Source organism: Vanacampus margaritifer, chromosome 10 (genome assembly GCF_051991255.1).
Source record: "Vanacampus margaritifer isolate UIUO_Vmar chromosome 10, RoL_Vmar_1.0, whole genome shotgun sequence".
NCBI lineage: Eukaryota > Metazoa > Chordata > Actinopteri > Syngnathiformes > Syngnathidae > Vanacampus > Vanacampus margaritifer.
This window is the reverse complement of record NC_135441.1, coordinates 22,591,799-22,611,746: the sequence shown is the minus strand read 5'-3', so window position 1 is coordinate 22,611,746 and position 19,948 is coordinate 22,591,799. Positions and strand designations below refer to the sequence as shown.

The 19,948-nt window shown below is 41.6% G+C and overlaps 1 protein-coding gene across 4 annotated transcripts in view; it reads right to left on the bottom strand.

Moving 5' to 3' along the window:
• nexmifb (neurite extension and migration factor b) overlaps window positions 1–19,717 on the bottom strand; it is an 83,695-nt gene extending 63,978 nt beyond the window's left edge. Inside the window, exon 1 of one of the 4 annotated variants that reach the window (XM_077577262.1) lies at window positions 19,091–19,717. The gene's annotated coding sequence lies outside the window, so the exon portion shown is untranslated. Of the gene's footprint in view, window positions 1–1,135; window positions 1,155–14,858; window positions 15,015–19,090 lie in introns of those variants that run through there. The other 3 variants (XM_077577259.1, XM_077577260.1, XM_077577261.1) reach the window with 3 other exon arrangements.
• Window positions 19,718–19,948: the final 231 nt, after the last annotated feature.

Here is a 19,948-nt window from a genome sequence, read left to right as displayed (position 1 = left end):
ATGCACGGGGTTATTAGGCGCGCTTATTCTCCAGGCCTTTGGGACAATGCAGCCTCTGAGTGAGGTGATTAAAAGAGCCCAACTATTGAGCTCCTCCAATCAATACCCTCCTGTGCTTCTTGAACAGGGCTGTAGGCCACTTCCTAAACAACACCCTCACACACATAGCACTTCCCCGGTCTACAATTCCTTTCCTAAACAGGCCGGCATGGTTAAATGTCCTGGCCAGAGGGGGCCAATCCCCATTGCGCTCGTGAATGCCCCCATTCCAAAGGGACTCGCCATTTTCATCATGAGCTTTGGCCAATTAAATAAATCTAATAGAAGAGAGAGGAAAGGGGTGTGGGATAAAAGTAGGAGCCTTTCATTTAAATGGATAAGGTTAATGAGTTATTTGTATGGTTGACATATTCAGATGGTTTCAAAGGTTAGGCGCATCTCCCCAACTGCCCTTTGCGCCGATCTCCTTTTCACGCTCTCGCAAGCAATGGTAATGAGAGGTCACCGTGCACCACGAAGGACCTCGGGAGCCGGCACTCCGGACCAGACAGTCGATGCCATACGACAAGAAAATCAAGTAAACAGGCCTTCAAGAGAGGAACGGGTCATTTCAACCCTCTCTTAACCTGCTTCTCTCTTACGCTTTCAATATCCTGCCAAGTGCTGTGCTCTCAGCTCGCCAGGACCGCACAACACTCCTCCGCCTTGCTTTCTTCCTGGAACTTTAGTGTTTTCATTAAGTGCAGCCTCCTATTTTTGTCTAATGGAAGTTTCATTTGAAAACAGAGAGTTAGCTTCTCTCCTTTAACCTGACCCGCTGTTTCACTGTCTACCTGGACAACACATTGTCTATATATTTTATAACCACTCAGGTCACCGGACTACAAAAAAAGCCACAACCAATTCAGGGAAGCTTTGCTAAAATACATGCTCAGATTTAAAAAAAAAAAAAATTGTTTCCATTAAGAAATAATAGAGCTAGAATCTGTTTTACTGTGTCGCCCTAATAAAACAATGTTCAAGTGGAATTTTAACATTAGCAACCACACGGCAGTGGTTCTCAACCTGGGTTCGATCGAACCCCGGGGGTTCGGTGAGTCAGTCTGAGGAGTTCGGCGGAGGTCAAGACACACACCTGACTTACATGATTCATGATAAATTGGCCATCATTGTCTGCAGGTTATCACGCTACGTTGCTCAGTAGTTGATTTGTGACTGTTGTGATGGTACGTCGTGGGATTTCTTTATTCTTGTAATCACGTTATTCTATATTGAGCAAAAAAGAAAAAGAAGAAGAATATGTGCAATATTAATTCCCATGTATAATATAATATATGGTGTTCCACAGGGTTAGATTATCGGGCCTCTGCTGTTTTTGGGTTCTATCTTAACCCATTTGTTCCCAAAAAATATATAAATAAGTTCTATTTTAAATGTTTTAAGTGTCTCAAAGACGTATTTAGACTTTTTTTTTTTTATGTTTTTTTATGCTAGAGCGTTTGATGCAGCATCTCAACTGCAATGAACGTCTGAAGAAATGGTAGTTATTACACAAGCGGCCAGCAGGTGGCAGCGGAGTAAAAGAGATCAACTAGGGCCATGTTGAAAACAAGCTTAACTACTCACAATTCTAAATAGATTTGGGAATTATGATGAAACCTTGCTATATTCTAATGCTAATTGCTGCAAACAGATAGAAATATACTTTTTTTTTCCTGATGAAACAAGAGACTTTAATCTTTCTTTTGGTAGGTTCCATGTTTTTATAGCGATAGAACAGAATATTCTGTGGGCGTTGCAAAATCAGTCAAAATCCAGCCGGGAGCGAAGGAGGTTCCTTCTGTGAAAATGGCAGGGGGTGAATGAGTTAAAGGGGAAGTCAACTCACTAGTCTAAACAGGACATTCTGATTTGCTGAGACATGAGTTATGAAGCAAATTCCAGCCGTTTTTATCCATCTCAGGGGGCCATTTTGCCACTTGCAGTCAACTGAAGATGACATCACAGTTGCGCTGGGCTCAGGCAACGACCAATCACAGCTCATCTGTTTTCTGAAGCTGAGCTGTGATTGGCTGTTACCGGAGACCTGACCAACTCTGATGTCAGTTTCACTTGACAGCAAGTGGCAAAATGGCCGCCTTCTGATAAAAACTGCCGGATTGTGCTGCTTAACTCATATTCCACTAACTATTTACTAGTGGGGCTGCATAGAACATGTCAAAAAAAATTATTTTTTTGGGGGGGGGGGGGGGGCTTTCCCTATAAGAAAACTCTACATATAGAGTTGAGTTGAGTGATGGAAGTCAGCGTCCTACCTTGCATGATTTGCAATGTCAAGTTGAGCAATTCTACTAGTCCAGCACAACTAGCTATCGAGCAAAACCAAAGCAACAGATGGCGAAAAAAAGAACACGGCGCTTTTATGAATTCATGTATAGTACCTCCAACAAGGTTAAGAACCACTGTACAATGCCGTGTTCCGCTCTAATTAAGTCCACACTGAAAGCTCAGGTACCAACTCATGGCCTGCCATTGAATTTTACAATGACAAAACTGCTCGACCAACGAGTGACCTTCAGTTGTTTACATCCCGAAAACGTATCGAAACGTGAGCAGCGCTAAGCCGAGTGGTCGGAAAAAGGTCAAAAGAGGCACGAAAAATGTCTGCCAGAGGGCGTGTCGCTGTTGGTTTGCCGCTGCGGGCGAACCGGGTCTGTCAGGCCCTGCTTTGGACAAAGTATTGGACAAACACAAACAAACGAGGCAACGACCACTGTGACTCAGTGTCCTAATGAAGCAGCGTATTGACTTGCTTGCTTTCTCTTTTTCCCTCCCTGCCTCCATGTCTGTCTCTCTCTCGCTCTCTCTCTCTCTCTCACACACACACACACACACACACACACACACACACACACACACACACATTCCTCCCTGCTTGCTTGCTCCCTCTGTCTGCTGCGTTTGTATGGATCCCAGCTGCCACTCGGAATACCAATTACACAGGACTGGGAGTGGGGGGAGGAAAAGGGATGGGAGGAAATGAACAAGGGAGGAAGAGAGGTAGATTTTTTTTTTGGGGGGGGGTGGTCTTGTCCATGCTCTGAGCCACAAAGAAAAGTGAGGAAGGAAGACAAATCAAAAAGACACCAAACACCCCTGATGCGGTGACACTCTTACAGGCCGCCACGCAAAGAGGGAAAATCAAAGGGGACCTTACCACGGTCCGCCATGGGGGGTGTCAAGTCTCTCACAGGTAACATTCTCCGTGAGGTTCTCGTTCCCGTTCCGAGAATAGTGCGTTTGATATCGGGCATGCGGTCGGCGAACGAGGCCCGCTGACACTCGCTAAGCGCCACAATGACAAACTGTAATGAGCGTGCTCGCATTTCTGCGCGATCACACTAATTTGAGAAATTTCCAGCACAAAGACATAATTAGGCGTTCTAATTAGACTAAGAATTTGCCGCGCAGAGAAGTTCAACTCATCCGCCTACCTGCCGACGACAAAAATAGGACGCCGCCGTCAAGCCCTTCACTTAGCGACATGTTTGTTTGGGAGATAGAACTCGCAAGGGGAGAACATAACATAATCACTCCCCGAGGACGAAGCCGCTGCACCTTGGCATCGCAGGCAGATTTCACAGCCTAAAAGGTCTCGATCAAACCCAGGACCCGCCTCCTATTTATATCAGAGACTGACTGGGAACAGTGTGATCCGCACATGTGGCTAAAACACATTAATAAATCACACGGAGGTACTCCAAGGTGGCACGGACACTTAAAACACACGGAGTTCTGGTTGAGATGTTCAAAGTGAGCTCTAGGTGAAGTGGTGGGCTTCTAATGAAGAATACGAGGAGAGCACTTGGAGAGAGTGGGAGAGGCGAGGGAGGTAGGAAGGTAATTGATTTGTGATGGGAAGTCTCAGGAGGGCACAGCGACTCATCTCAGCGGATATGGAAAGCCCATCTGGCTTCGGAGAAGAATGGAATTAATTCTTAGCCTGGTTTTAAATACATTGTACCACACAAACTTGAGATTCACGTTTGCTTAAATCCACAGAGATGAGTCCAAGGATCCTTTCTATACTTTTTCCTCTCTCAGGAAAAACAGATTTTAGGAAAAACTATGATGATGCCCGACTCCCAGAGGAAGTAATAGTGAAACAATGTGGAATCAGTCAGTGAGTGTCTGAAGTCACCAAATGTCTTCCCTGGAGATGCTCTGCCAGGCCTTCATTGATGCTTCTTCGTGGGTCTTGTTCTACTTTTGCCTTCAGTAAGTGAAAAGAATCATCCAGTGGTAATTGAAAACTATTCCAGTGTCAAGTGCTTCTTTTTTATAGTACTTCTGTTTTCCCAAAAAGCACAAAGCTCAATTTACCGATAGACACAAGGACAATGTAAAACATACTCTTTCCAAAATGCCCTCAATTCTTTAGACGTGACTCTAAATTCTTCCCTACAGTTTTTGAGCTCTAAAGTTCCTCCTCTCCGAACTGTTCCACGAATTGACTGACTGACTTGGTAAGATGAAGAAGAATTTAAGGGAAAAGTTATTAATACTCGTGATGGCAGCTGACATCAGTATTGGCTCTCATCTTGTGCCCGTTTCATGCATTTTCAAGGAAAAATAACCGAACCAGTTTGTTCAATACATCAATCCTCTCCTGTCATATTGCTTAAATTTGACTTTTTTTCTTTTTTTTTTACAATACCAAATAAACAACAACAATTGGTTAATAAACATTAATTGGGAGAAATTATTTTGTAATACTCTTTAAAGCAAAATAAAATTGTTATTAGATTATTTGATTAACTCTTTCACTGCCAGACGTTTTCAGAAACGGGTTGTTCCCAGTGCCAGCTGATTTAAGCATTTTGACTGATCTTTCAAGGTCCACAGAAAACCAAATGAAAGATTGCACTCTGATCTTTCATCAGAAAAAAAAGTTTGTTTCTACCTTATTCCGGTCTTCAGTAATCAACAATAGAAAATGGTTACTTTCACCGAAATTCTCTCTTTTGAAACAAAAAACGGAGAAAAAGAGCTTTTTGTGAAACGATGTTATTTCATGCACTCTAGTGAATTGTACACTTCTTTTTGTCCATGAATGATGCCACAAACACCTAAATAGTGCTTTACTTCTGTAAAACGCTTTCACCAACAATGAAAAAGTGTTTTTTGATTGCAAAATACGTTTATTTCCATTCAACAGTGTAACAATTTGACAAAACAATTTGACAAAACAATTTCGCAAACTATTTACAAATGTGTGCAACTGTGGTACTACTTACAATTATGTGGATGTATCAAATACAGTTTTTCGTTTTGTAACGCTCTCCTGCGTGCAAGGAGACGCCGCTGGACTCGCACAACAGTTTACTTTCACTTTGTCCGTTTCGCGTGCAAACGTTACACTTTCTTGACCGCCTTTTTTTCCGGGGAATAAATAGCAAGTAGCAGACTGAACACACTCCTCCCATGAATATGCATTGGACTCGGGGCACTCTTCGTCGTCCGATTGAACGTCCGCCTGTGCGTGCTCGGTTGTGCTGCGCGTTTATGACGCCGTCATAGTCGCCGCGTCAGCGGTTCCAATTTCGCCGTCAAGCTCGGATTCACCATCATCATCATCGATGATGATCATCGTCGTCATCAATGTGCTCTTTTAGCGTTGGTCGATGCTTTTGGTCTTTGAAAAAAACGGCTCGGGCGTGAGCTCCTCGCAACAGGTCACCATTTTTCCTTTGTTTTCCATTCTGATCTCCTGCTCGACGCTCTAGCTCCGCCTCTACTGATGCCCACCCGATCTTGTCAAAAGACAGTCATCGCTGCCCTCTAGGGGCCAAAAATAGTCCTTAGGCACAACAGACCTAATTGAAACTTTCACCACAGATGCGGAAGGCTTCCCCCCACCCGTTTAAAAAAAAAAATTAAAAAAAATTGGATGACGTCTTTTGACGTCATTGGCAGCCCTCCGTAAGTTTTTACTTGACGTCTTTAAACGTCAGTGGCAGTGAAAGAGTTAATCAATGGAATACAATTGATAGACTCCTAAATTCTCAAAATATTCGATAGGGACAGCTCAAGATTGTGCATTCAAAAAAATAAAACTTTATACTTATAAATTTAGTGTTATAGTAATAATACTCTTACTAAAAAGTCGTGCTACCAATGTAGCAGAAGTGGCTAACATCGGCTTGTTTACAGTGCTAATGCTAGCTTATTAATGCTAGTGCTGCTGTGTTATAGAAACACTCCATTACGAAAAAAGTCATGTTACCAATGTAGCAGAAGTGGCTAACATTGGCCTGTTTACAGTGCTGATGCTTGCTTAGTAATGCTAGTGCTGCTGTTATAGAAACACTCTATTACGAAAAAGTCGTGCTACCAATGTAGCAGAAGTGGCTAACATCGGCTTGTTTACAGTGCTAATGCTAGCTTAGTAATGCTAGTGCTGCTGTGTTATACGTAGAAACACTCCATTACGAAAAAAGTCGTGCTACCAATGTAGCAGAGGTGGCTAACATTAGCCTGTTTACAGTGCTAATGCTTACTTAGTAATGCTAGTGCTGCTGTGTTAAAGTTGGACAGTGTTCTTGGTGATTATTTATCACAACGGCGCACTTTCATAATTGAATGCCTTTAAAAATGGCCATGTTTGTGAGTGGCATAACTAAAACGTGAGGGAGGGACTAGAGAAATTAGGCTATATTCCAATCTTGCTAGCAGTTTCAATACAAATTCACCCTTTATGAGATGTGGCTCAATACTGTCAATGTAGTGTGTGTTAGCTAATTTAGTACAATCTATTACACATTATGTTATCATTCTAAGAAGTCCACTATCCACTGTCAAGATTAAGATGAGCTCACTCCCACATGAACGTGTGTGGCCATGCTTGTCAGACGATTCTGTTTGGAGTGATACAGCCTGCGTAAGTGGTTAGCAAGCGTTTGTGAAGATAGCGTTTGTTACGGCTAATTCCGTGTCAGGTCACGGAACCCCCGAGGACAGCAGCGCTTCTGGAATCAACAGTCAGCACAGGGTGCCCCTCTCAGCAACGGATGGCCCGAGATTGCACAATGCACAAGAGATACCTTAGCCCGCCTCTCCAGAGGCTTCATCGCTGGAGCCCAAACACTGCAGCGACATGCATCTTTGATAGTGGCTTTTTTTTAAAACCTATTGGATCATATGGCTGCAGAGTATGCATGCAGACAGTACGCAAGCTCTCCCCTGTCAAAGATTTTCCCTCGGCGGGATTACTTACATAAATAAACCATAAGCAAATCCCAAATAAAGCACAGGTTTGTGGGGGGAACGAGCGAGACGGAAACACAACGCATCCACACCTCTGAGACAGATCTCAAAGCAGCAGTTTATACAAAGCATCATTTGAATATAAAAGGAAGATGGCTGTTGTTGTGATGCAGACAAAGTATTTAGTCAAGCAGAACAGAAACATTGTCCTGAAGCAGTGATTGGAAGTGCAACAAAGATACACCTGCTGAAAAAGGATGGCAAGGGCCTATAGGCAACATCTTGCTCTTGTTATTTATGAACTTGTGTAATCTGAGGACATAGGAGTATTTTTTGTTTACTTTCTTGTTTTGGATAGGTTTTGGCATCTGCGCTAATGATGTAAGGCAAAGTGTCATACGGGCTAACTCGTGGTATCGGAAAGAATCACGGTTATTTATATATATATATATATATATATATATATATATATATATATATATATATATATATATATTTTTTTTATTATTATTTATTTTTTTTTTTTTTTTACAAAAAGAGTTAGACCAGGAATACACTCCTAGAGTTTTCATTTGTGACAAAAATGTCATCTATTGCAAATTTATCTTGCTATTTGTTTTTGCAATTTTTCTTCCTTCTAAGTCGGACCAGTCAATTTTTATTTATTTTTTTAAATAAAAAATTTAATAAATAACTAGACCATTAATACGCTCCTCGTGCGCTGGGGTTTTAATTTGTGACCAAAATTTCATCAAAGCTTTTTTGTTTTGTTTTGTTTGCATTTTTTCTTCCTTCTAAGTCTTACCAGTGGAATGTTTTTGTTTTTTGTTTTTACTAGGCGGACCAGTCAAATTTTTTATTTATTTTTTAATACAAAAAAAACTAGACCTTGAATATGCTTCTAGTGCGCTGGGGTTTTCATTTGTGACGAAAAAATGAATGTATTGTATATTATTTATTTGATTTTTGATTTTTTTTAAATATAAAAACTAACTTAGATTATATTAGACATCTTGTGACCCCCAAAGCCCCGTTCCCTCATCGTGGGTGCGTTTGGAAATCCGCTCCGAGCGCACTGCTTCCCTCAAACTGTTTGGAAACCCCAAACGTTACTCAAATGTGCCGTTACAATGCTTGTAACGGCACAGTTGCCATGCACAATGCCGTGTGAGGGGTCGATAGATATCACGTGAGAAGAAAACCAATACAACCAGTTATATGAAGATCAAAATCAATAAACCACAGTGGTGGTAATTTTACGAATTAATCAATTTTTTTGAGTGTTTTTGTTTTTTACACATTTTAACACACATGAGTTATGAATATTGTAAAAATGTGTGAATGGTTTAAAAAAAAAAAAAAGGTTTCATAATAAGTAAGAGATTCCGTCTGCGAACAAAGAAGTCAACCAGGGTTGTGAAAAGAGAAGAAATTGCTTTGCACCACCAGTTTCATTTAGTCTTTAAGAGGGCTACAATGAGTGATTTTCATCATTAGATGTCAAAAACAAATTGCACTTCCCCTTCCACCCAATGTGATTTCATCATCTCAGAATAGCTCAGACGAAATAAGACAAAGAAAGGCTTGAGTTGAATCTTTTTCTGGTCAGACGGGATACATAAAACCATGAAAATGTCTAACATAAAAATATCTAATAATTTTATGCAACAAAGCCAAATCAGACTTTTTTTTTTTTTCCAAAACATACTTCTAATGCTGTGAGTCGCCGGTTCTTCGATTTTCAGTATAGCGATATACAAGGTATTAACAATGAATCTCTGAGGCTTTGTGTGACTAAATGATGAATTAGCTCTTTTATCAGCTGCGGCTACACTGAGGTGCATATTTGACTCCCTCGGGAGAGCATTTTACTGGCTCAGCACTGAGGTATGTGGGCTGAATTGTGACAGTGGAGCTGAATGATGACTTGGGGAAGTGACTTGGAAGAGCACTGACACATTGTGAGCTGAGAAACGTCTATTTGCTCGTGGCTGAGCCTCCATACGTCGCCCGGCGCTGCTGTCAAGAGGCCAGCCCAAAATAAACGAGGGAGAGGCTGCGACATCCTGGTCCTGCTTGTTTTTTGACACTACAATTAGCCACTTGTTAAAGTTGCCGTTTAATGCAGTACGGCGCAAAAAGCTTAAAGCCACGATGGGCTAGGTTGTTTTAATTGATTTATTTTGGAATAAGCGGTTAAGAAAATGGGTGGATTTACTACAGTAGGTGGATGCATTTCTCCAATAAAGGATCATTTGATGCATATCTCGATGCATGGGGTGCGATACGATTCAATGACGGTTCAAGAGAAATGATTTGATTAGGTTTGATTCAGGGGTAAATGATTTGATTCAATCCGATATGGCGCGGCTCGGTTCGAGAGGGTATGATGCAATGAGTTTCTTTTTTTGTCATTTCCTCCAAGTCATTTTTTCAGATTTTTCAGGACACACAAAAAATGTAACCTTTTGCATCATAAGGAGATGATTTAGGGAAAAAAATAATAAATTGCAAAAATAAATAAATGACTAAGGCAATTATTTTAGGAGGGTGACAATTTATTATTGTTTCTACTGATTAGCCTTTTTATTGTTGACAATGTCTGACTGAAATTTTACGATTTTTGATTTTGACCCCTATCTTCTTGAATGAACTTGTCAGCACTAAAAATGCGGTATTCCCTTCAAAGATATGCCGCTCCTATAAAACATAATTCTATATGATTCGAGTCAATTAGATCCGATGCGCTCTCATCTTTTAAATTATACCAGATTTTTAATTTTTTTTTTATCTGTTTCTTCCATAATTTATTACTTAAACTTTTACCTTTTTCCCCCCTATGCATTTATAATAGCTGTCAGTTTTTGCTGTTCGCTGGCAGGACCGGTCCCTTTTCCACGCGAATAGCGGGGCTACATTATCACCCTTTATATATTATATTGAAAGACACACAATATAACAATACTCACATGCTCATATTATTTATCCTCTGTAAAGATTTACATTACGGTGGCCTACTGAGGAGTTTTGATCTGCTCCTAGTAGGATGAATCTGTATTTGAATCGTATCTGTTCAACCATCTAAATTACCTATATCTGTATTTGGAGGAGGCGTGGCCTGAACTGGAAGTGGGCGTGGTTTGATCAGAAATAAGTGGGGTTTACATACTGTAATAAAAAAAATTTCACACTTAAAATAAATGGTAAAATAAAGTGTGAAATTGATATGGAATGATCAAAAGTTACTATATATTTTTATTTATTTGAAAACTATTGCCAAAACAGCCTAATTGAGATTCAAATCAGTGCTTTTGATCACAAAAGTAAGAACTATTTTTCGAACAAGTTTTTTTTTTTTCATAAACTCAGAAAATGTATGAATAATTATTTACTGAACGGTCTGAGAATTGAGATTCAGTGTTTTCGACAAAGATTTTTATAAACTCGGGAAAATCATTTGCAAATAATATGTAATACTGCTGAATACAGCACACGCAGTAGGAAATAATGATGGAATACCAACTTCCTAGTGTATCCATTGTTTTTAGAGTTGCTAGAAAACATTAATGACATTTCCAATGCTTTACAAGCATGCTCAAAGAATTAATTAATTGTAAAAGATAAACATTAAAAGCATATTTAGAATCAGGAATCGGACAGTTCTGCTCAGCAAATCCAACAGAACCAAATGTGGCAAACCCAAGCAGATAAACAAACAAACACGCAGCTGTACATCCTCCACACATCACACTCTCATTCTGAACGCATGTGGAATGAGAAGTCCTAATTATTATTTCCATTGTGCCACGCTTCTGTGACAAGGACCACTTGCTGGGAATGATTATAATTATTAGCCTTTGTAGAATAGTTGTCATGCTGTTGTGCCATCAGCAGCAACATCCAGCAGATCGGGTCAAATCCATCTTGGAAAATTCACGCGTTCAAGTTTGCTGTTCAAATATTCCGGGACAGTCGTCGTTTGACTTGCTTCGCGTGGTTTGCTGAAACGCACAACGCAAAGGCGCTATTGGTTATTGGCTGACTGTATCTGCCGGGTGGGCTCTTGAATCCCCTCAACAGACTTTTGTCATGCTTTTCTTTGACATCAAGGACGATGAAATAGCTTTTCACATCAATTATCCGCAATGTTTGTTTCAGGCGTAAGTGGCGCTGCAGTTTCGCCTAAATGAAAACAGCAGCTCGGCTAAACGAATTACAGCAAATCTTTGACTGAATGCTGCATCGCAATAAATATTAATAAAGGTTCATCTGGCGTATGATCCGGTCTGGGTTGTTTTTTTTTTTTTTGCATGCAGATTCACAACATTGTTTGGAAAAGCAAACGAGGCTGTCTTGAAATGCGGGTAATTACGTACGCCGGCTTCTTTTTCGGAGGCATCGCTGCCTTGTTAAGTGGTCGAACAGACAAAACAACATTTAGAAGAAATAAAATGAGAAAGTGCAAAGGAGCTTCTCTCCCATTAGAAACACTACCGTCTATCTCACCACAGTTTGTTTGTTCCTGACTCCCCCCCCCACCCCCCACCCCTTCCCCCCACCACCCTTTATTTCTATTCCTCTGTACTCTGGGTCCATCCTTTCCTCTCATCTTCCCACCATTCCTCTGCAGCTCCTATTTATTCCTCTCTCCTGGTGCGTGCCACTCTGATTCCTCATCATCAACCCCTCGCCCTCCTCCCTTTCCAGCCGCCAAATTAAAGATAAGGCTAATGAAGATGACTTATTATTCCACTATCCCTACAGTATACATGTCCGGCGTATAACACCTCCGGGTTCAACAGGAGGAATTTAAAAAGAAAAAAAAAAACAAGCTGAAATTAGACAAGGGGCGATGAATCTATTAGTGTTATAATATGAGGGAAAAAAACAGGGCTGTTATTGCCACTGTGCGCGCCATTACAAAGAGAACAATACAAGGGAGCATACTGCGAAACCAATTAAAATCCAGCTCCGTCACATAGCTTCCTCCCTCCCGAGTCATGTTGTGAATATGATGCTTTCACACCATTCATGTCGGCGCACCTGTGTCCGCCGCATTAAAACCTGCGCCTCTCAAATTTCCCAGGATCGCATCTCACTGTCTCGCTGTCCCAGGAGTTGACATACGAGGGGGCCCGTGAGGGTGCCTGCCCAACGTTGGGCTGGGGTGGGAGGGGGTTCGCATTATCTATCCATCTGCAATATGAGGGTCTGATGTGGAAGCAGGAAATGAGGTATGAACGTCAAACCTGCGTGCGCCTGGTCCCAGTGGCCGCCAGCCCACATGCCGAGCTCAAGTAGGCAACACGGAAAGTGGCTTAATAGAGTCCGCATTAATTGGACTTTTGTGCGGCGATGGCAGAAATCCGAATGCATTACTTGGGCTAGCCGTGCACAACTAATTCATCAATAATAAGATGACACACAACTTTCTTTGCGCTCTTTTTTCTGACATCATGTCCTGAAAAGGCCTCTGTGTATAAGAGGGAGGACCACCTTGGTGTGTGCGTATTCGTCACACTTTAAACCTTCATCTCCACAATACAGTTTGTCTCATTAATTCTGTTTATCTGTTCTCTTGTGTTATGTTGGTTTTCATTTCTGCACCATAACTTTACTAATGGGATTAATAAAGTACAATACATAAAACAGATAATTACATAGAGTAGGGTCAGGGAATTCATCAAAATGTGTTTGTGATTTATACTTTTGGCCTTTAAATCGAAGCAACATGATTAATGTACTGAATAGCGTGTGTGTATGTAAATTCCTATTGATGAGCTAATAGAAAATTAGCATTAGAGTTCCTAGAGTGATATTCCTTCAAATAATGAATATTCACATATAAACTTTCTTCTATTTTTTTATTGTTATATTTAAAGTTAAATAAATATTACACTACTATCTATCTATCTGCCTATCTATCTAGTGAGCTAAATATCTAGCTAGCTAGCTAGCTAAATACCTATATAGCTCGTGAGCTAGCGAGCTAAATACCTATCTAGCTCGCTAGCTAGCGAGCTAAATACCTATCTAGCTAGCTAGCTAGCGAGCTAAATATCTATCTATCTATCTATCTATCAATCTATCGCACAAGTTAGCTAGCAGCCTAGCTAGCTTCCTAGAGAGCAAAATGTATTCCATCCATCTATCCATTATATATTATCTATCCATGCATCTATCCATAAGAACAATCAAGTTGCCTAAATTAAATTTTTGTGGCTAATCATGTCCTGGATGAATGAGAATCTCCAAACAAATCAAATATTCAATGGAACAGCAACATATTGTAAATGGATAGACATCCCTTGTCATTGTGAGCCATTGCCATACACACACAAATGGAACCCTATAAACACACCAACATGAAAATCAAAACACCACAAAAAGCTCAGAGAAGTTTATACGGTTAAAACAGACGGCCAGCAGCAAAGTTAACTGCCTTTTGAACCTAAGGGGGGGGGGGGGTGACTCAGTCAGCCAAACGAATCCGTTTGCCATGTTTATCATGTGAAATGGCTCACGCATCCCACTTGCTAATATTTGTAATCGTCACACAAGTGCGAGAAACGGAGATGGAAGAGTCTGTAATGTTTGGTGTATCCTTCTCATTCGTTTTATTACATCCTTTTTGTTGCGGCCGGTTAATCCGCTGAAGTTTTCTGCAACTGTTACCTGAACAACCCCGGGGGAATTACATTTCATCCATTTCACTACAGCTGTAAATTGAAGGGAATAAAAAAATCTGAGCCTTGAGTCAGTATACAAAAAAAAAAATGCAGGATGTACGGTGCTTAGCAGGTCTGTTACAGAGTTTTGGGGTTCGGGTTTGAATCTTAGCTCTCTATGACAAAGCATAGATTGTCCTGTCTGTCCAACATAACATTAAATGTTGAAAAAATTAACATAACGTGCTCTGAATTTTTTTTTGATAAAAAGCCTTTTTTTAAAAATTTTCTGGAGAGCAATGATGATGACATGTCAAATCGGTAAAATTACCGAATGAACAATACTGAGCTCTCCATAAAAAAAATAAAAAAAATAAAAAGCCTCTTTAATTAAGCGATTAATCGTGATTAATTTGATTTAAAAAAATTAATCGCTTGACAGCTCTAGTTAAAACTGATTTATACAATTTCTACAATATTGTTGTCGGCAAATTTTCACAAGAATTTTTTTTTTATAAATGAAACGTTTTTTTGGGGTTTATCAGATTAAATAAATAAATAAATAAAATGCAGCCTCTGCAGTTAAAAAATTGCATTCTACGTCAAAGGAAATCGTCCCACCCTATTCTGTAATGTTGCCCCATTTTGTTTTCCAATTCATTACACTGTCCCACATACGTGCACACATATTTTCCAAGTTGAAAAGTGTATGCGCGGGGATGTATGTTTTGGGGCCCGCCATTAGCACGAGCATATCTCCTCAACTGGAGATGTACAGTATGTGTGTGTGTGGGGGGGGAGTGTTAACGCTGACAGCCAAAAAGAGCTCAACAGCGCCTCAGTCCCCCGAGGACACGCTGCAGCTCTCCATGTGCTGGCGGCTATGAAAAGCAATCAGGGCCCGGCCCGCTCCCCTGCTCTTACCTCTGCCTTTAATTACAGAAAGCCCGCATCGCAGAGAAAGACGAGAGCTGCTGGGCCTCAGCGCCGCATGTCACAACCCAAACGCGGCGGGACTCTGCATACATTGTTACTGACCGAAACCGCCCCGATGGGATCAAGTTGCTTCTAGAACAGAGATATGAGAATAGGAAATAAATGACTGTGGACGTAAAGCTCAGCGGGACGTCGGGGCAAGAAAAAAATGATTATTTGTCATTCATCCCGTGTCCTTTCAGAGTTACAACATCTCATTCCTTGATTTATGCTGATAAGGATGTGCGAGGTGTAAAATATCAATAAGAGGCATGAACCTCACGTGAGAAGAATGGCTGGCGGCGTTGATGAGGTTTAGTCGCTTCTGTGCGGAGCGACTAGTGCTAGCAGAAGCTCGTGCATGAGCCCCAAGGCTGGAAAGCAGGACGAGCGAGCGAGCACACATCAGCCCGGGGAAGATAAGAGAGAGACTATGTACACAAGCTGCTGCTTTTATGACTGCAACATAACGCTCGAGCGGCGTTTTAAAACACATTTCGGGCAAAGCTGCTGGCAGAAAAGATGGGGCTGAATTGTGTCACTGGGCTAAATTTCTCACAGCAATTCACACTTAAAAACCCGAATGTGGGCTACAGGTCACAATCAGGGCAAGGTAGAAGACAAGTATTCAACTTTCGCTACAAAAGCTGCCACACTTGCCCCATTTTGGTCCATTTTAATCAAATCCTATTTGGTGCAGTCTGTGATAATGCCTGGAACGATAGTGAGTAAATAGATGAAAGTGCTGCTTTTCCACTGCATAGTACCGACTTTGACTCGTCTCAGTTCCGCTCAAATTGTAGCCAATTGGTTTTACAATGTAACTCATTTGTATTTATATGTTTTTTTATGCTAGCGCATACAGAAGGCTTTGATGCAGCCTCTGAACTGAAGAGAACAGTTTAAGCAATTATAGTTGTTACAAAAACGGCCAGCAGGTGGCAGCAGAGTATAAGAGATCAACCAGGGCCATGTTGCAACAAGCTCCTTTTGCCTGTGCTTTGAACAGATTTGTGAATAATGATGAAACTTAGCTATAATCTAATGTTAATTGCTGCAAAACGGAAACAGATACAAATATAGTTTTTTTTCCTGATGATAGAAGAAGAGACTCTAAATCTTTCTTTTAGTAGGTTCCTTGTTTTCATAGCAATAGAATATAATATTCTGTGGGCCTTGCAAAATCAGTCAAAATACAGTGAAATAGCCGGGAGCAAAGGGAGTTGCTTCAGTGAAATTGCTGGGAGTGAATGAGTTAAAAGGGTACTTGTTCTTAATACACGACATGGGGCTGCTAAATATCAAACAAAACACGGATAAAACTTTCATGCTTTTGTTAGAGGAAAAAAAAAAAGTCAGTTAAAGCCTATTAGAATATCTGAAAATGTATTTGGGGTAAATCAGAGGTACTTAAAATGGTGGCCGTTGTTTACAGACTCTCATTTCACATGAGCTTGAATGTGACACATCTCAGTCATAAATGGGTGTGTACACTTCTGCAACAGCATGATTTCTGTTATTTGTCAAAAAAACGAATGAGTTGTACGTGTTAAAGGTCACATGGTAGAAAACGTTTGGAAATTATTTACTGTATCTTGGTGTCATTACAGAAACCTGGCACTTCAACAGGGGTGTGTAGACTTTTAATATCAGCTGTAATTGAGGACTCAAAACTCTCCATAAGTGTGAATGTGAATTATGATTTGCCTATGTGTGCCCTGCGATTCTGTCTAGGGTCAACTCACCATTGACCCTCGTGAGGATTAGTGGTATAAAAAACAGATGACTACAAACTAGTACCTTACCGTAGGTTAGTTATCACAAATATGTAACAAGATTATGGCATGTTCTGATTTACGTATAAATTTGGGTTCTATCGTCACACACCCTATTTGGCTAATTATAATTAGCAAATTAGCCAATTATTGACATTGTTTTCCTAACCATATCACCGGGTAGCTGTGGATTTTGATCAGATTGGGTTAGTTTTACCCAAGGTGCCTAAAACAGTTATTTAAATTGGAAAAACTTCAAAATATCAATTACTGGCATTTATGGGAACACTTTTAGTACAACAAAGCACACTCTAAAAACAATTGGGTCAAAAATAACCCAGCTATGGGTAAAAAATGGACCTGTCAAGAAATGGGTCTTTTAGTGTAAAACAACTCATAAATCTGATCCAGATCAGATCCTCTATTTGTGTCAAAAAATTGGGTCATTTAATTTGTATAAAACAACCCAGAAAGTTGGGTCAAATTGACCCATAAAGTGGATTGGTTCATTTTTGATCCATAATTGGGTTACTTTTGACCCAACTGAGTGCAAGTTATTTTTACGTAAATCTTTAAGATGGGCTTCCAAAAAATGGACAACTGGTAAACTTTTTACCCTCGCTGGACATAAATAACCCAGCAATGGCTCTGTCTCATTTGGACCCAGCGCTGGGTTACCTATTTCACCCAGTTTGCATTCTAAAAACAGTTCGGTCAAAAGTAACCTAGTTTTGGATCAAAAATGGACCGATCCACATTATGGGTCAATTTGACACTACTTTATGGATTGGTTTATACAAAATGACCAAATTTTTGGACCCAAGTAAAGAATCTGACCAATATTTACGAGTCGTTTTACGCTGAAAGACGCATTTCTTGACTCAAAGTTGGGTCAAATCGACCCAAGTAGAGGATTGGTCCATTTTTGACCCAAGAGTGTGGGTTACATTTGACCCAGTAGTTTTAAAAGTACACTATAATAACAGTTGAGTGAAAAATAACCCAACTATGGGTCAAAAATGGACCCAAGTTTCAGCGCAAAACAACTCATAAATATTGGTTGGATCCTTTATTTGGGTCAAAAAAATTGTGTCATTTTGTATAAAACAACCCAGAAAGTTGAGTCAAATTGACCCATAAAGTGGATCGGCCCATTTTAAAATCCATAATTGGGTTACTTTTGACCCAACTGTTTTTAGAGCGTATGCATTTACTACCACTGTTTCACTTACTCCTGCACCAAACCTTCTTCCTGTTTACATCCGTGTGACCAATAAGAAAGAACACGTGGATTGTCGTGACGCATTTCGGTTCAGCTCCTTTCCACATCCAGGATCGTCAAACAGCCCCCCCGCAACAATTCCCCCCTCCCTGCAAGCACACGTCACATAGCCCGGGGCCCAATGGCGCACACGGTGCCGTCACACATGATAATGACACCCACATCAATGTGTCAACTCAATTTAACCCTCTTATAGGCTCTCTTTGACTCAATCAATGCATGGCCTTCCATCTGGTTTTCACTGCTGTCTTCACATTCGGGGAGGAGGACTCGCAAAGGGCACCGATCAACATTTCACTACCACCTGCACTCAAAAAGGATTCAACTGGCTGTAAAACTTCAAAGCAGGAAGGCGCTCCCAGTACCTGTCCAGAATGCGGCGCATTCACAACTACAACACTTTCTGTCTCTTTAAAAACCAAAGCGCCTTGGAAAGCAACGCCACATTGTCCACATTGCTTTTTTTGCAGCATGGCCGACCGTGCACGGGACGCCCAGTAAACATCGAAGCTACTGGGCCGACAGTGGAGGCATTCACAAATGGTGCACCTGTGGGAGGGGGGGGGGGGGGGCAGTGAAAAGAAGAAGAATTACAATGAGGATTTATGTTTGGAATCCTTTGTAGAGAGGGAGGGGCCTCTCCTCGGGAAGGTGTGTTAACCCACATTGGGGGTTCAATATCTCATTCATGAATCATTCATTACTGGGGACTATTTGTGTCTTGTTCGTTTAAGGAGTATATAGTGATGGGGGCGGGGAGGGGGAGGGGGTGCAAATTTAAAATGAAAAACAAGGATTTTAAAAAAAGGTGCATTTTCCCCATAACATATCTGCACCTGTTTTCAATGTGAGAGGGGGAAAAAATATTATTATTATTAATTTATTTATTTTTTGCAGGAAATGGGTAACGGATACAACAGCTGTCCCAAGGAGGCTGCTACTACACCGCATGCTCCCTTGGAATAAAATAAAATGTCTGATGGGGAGGGGGGGGGGTGCGGGGAAAGCAAGCATGGATGGCCTTTAAATCGGTGTCTAAATCAAGCACCCCAATTCAGAAAACACATCACGCCCACGTTAATAGCGACAATATTGATAAAAGAACAGAACGTTTCACTGCCTACCTCCGGAGCGTCTGCGCCCCCCAAAAACTGCGTCTTTCCCCGCGCGTCGCAATCGGATCCTCCGCAAGAGCTTGGGGCGGAATGTGAGAAGGTGCGTCTTCTTTCCTCCCAAATGCAAACACGTCCCCCCTGCATGTCCCCCACCCACCAGCCCCGGCCAGCCAGCCTGCTTCGCTTGCTCCACCAGCCAGTAGCAGCAGTAGCAGAACCAGAACCAGCAGCAGCAGCAGCAACAGCCCGGGCCTCCGTTTAGCAGGTGGACGCGCCTCTCAGTGATGGAGACACGGCGACTCTCCTCCGCCGCGCCGCTCCATGTTACGCCGCGATTCGTATTCCAGGAAGAGGCGCTCGCAAGGCGGCCCGGCGCGTCCCAACTCCCCGCCCGCCTCCTTTTCGCCGACCGTTTAGGAGATGCTTGATGTTGCCATTGTCACGGTTCTTTTTCTTTTTTCTCACCCTCTCCCCTCTTCTTTTTTTTTTGCAGCTGGACCTCTCCCCCTTCTTGCAGTCTGCTCACCCCTCCTCTTCCTCTCCGAGCCTTCTGGATCCGACCTATGAGCGCGCGCAGGCGGCCGACGCAGGGCCACGCACCGCCCGACGGAGGCGCGGAGCAAATCAGGTGGAGGCCACTCCGGATAGGACTGTATCATAACAGGGCGACTGCAAGCACATGAATAGTCATGAATAATGAATAGGCTGCTAGTGTGCGCTGCCACGGCTGCGCGTCGCGATGGGCCCACTCGTGTCACTTGTGAGACACTCTGGGAAAAAGCTGTTACTTAGTGCTTGCAAAGTAAACCGTCCAATCAAATGAGATCCGAAACGAGAGCTGTCTTGACTGATTGACATCAGCAGGGG